The sequence below is a fragment of the Leptonychotes weddellii genome, chromosome 11 (assembly GCF_054177405.1).
Source record: "Leptonychotes weddellii isolate Sample4059 chromosome 11, ASM5417740v2, whole genome shotgun sequence".
Classification (NCBI taxonomy): Eukaryota; Metazoa; Chordata; class Mammalia; order Carnivora; family Phocidae; genus Leptonychotes; species Leptonychotes weddellii.
The window spans coordinates 44,768,490-44,769,434 of record NC_138379.1 but is presented as its reverse complement, the minus strand read 5'-3'; positions in this window follow the sequence as shown (position 1 = coordinate 44,769,434).

The window sequence follows — 945 nt, the reverse complement described above, 5'->3', positions numbered from 1 at the left end:
GGTCATAGGCCATGACCATGAATGTGCAGGACTCCATAGGGAGGAAACTGTTCATGATGAACATCTGGAGGAAGCAGGCTGAGAAGCTGATGGACCTGAGATCAAACCAGAAGATGGCCAGGACCTTGGGGATGACGGTCAGGCAGAGCACAATGTCCAACAGAGAGAGGAGGCTGAGCAGGTGGTACATGGGCTTGTGCAGAGAGACCTCCAGCCAGATGGTGATCAAGAGGGTGGCATTGGCCCCCATGGCCAGGAGGAAGAGGAGGCTGAGGGGCAGGGACAGCCAGTGCTGCCAACTCTGGTAGTTAGGGAAGCAGATGAGGAGGAATTCAGAGACTAGAGCAGTGGAGTAGTTGCTGGGCGATGTCATGAGATAAATCCTAAACAGGATATTTCACCTGGGTTTATGTGCAGTAAGACACAGGAATTAGATTAATAGAAAACAAAACTGTCAAAATGCTAACACTTACTCATCCAGAAAACTGTTGAATAGAGAAGAACAATCCCAAATGAAGGCAAAGTTCAGTGAAGATATATGTGAATAGGGAGGAAACTTAGCAAATTATTTCTAAAGTTAATTCGGAAAAACAAATAAGACAGACTATCCACAAGGTTTGGAAGGAAAATGAAAAGAATTACCTCATTAAAACATACTGTAAAGCTACACAAATTTTTCAAGGGAGACTGACATGTGATACTGATAGAACAAATTTATTAATTATAGATCCCACAGGTCAGAAATGTTCACTAGTTACAGAGTAATATAGAATAGTAAAGATGTCATAAAGTCATATTTAACTGTGGGTCTTTTCAATATGTATTGCTGACATGATTTGTTAGTGGTAAATTAGTTTTTCCTCAGTTTTTATCACACATCAAAGTCAATTTGAGATGAAAAAAATTTATGATATACTTCCAACCCTATAATAAAGCAGAAAAAAT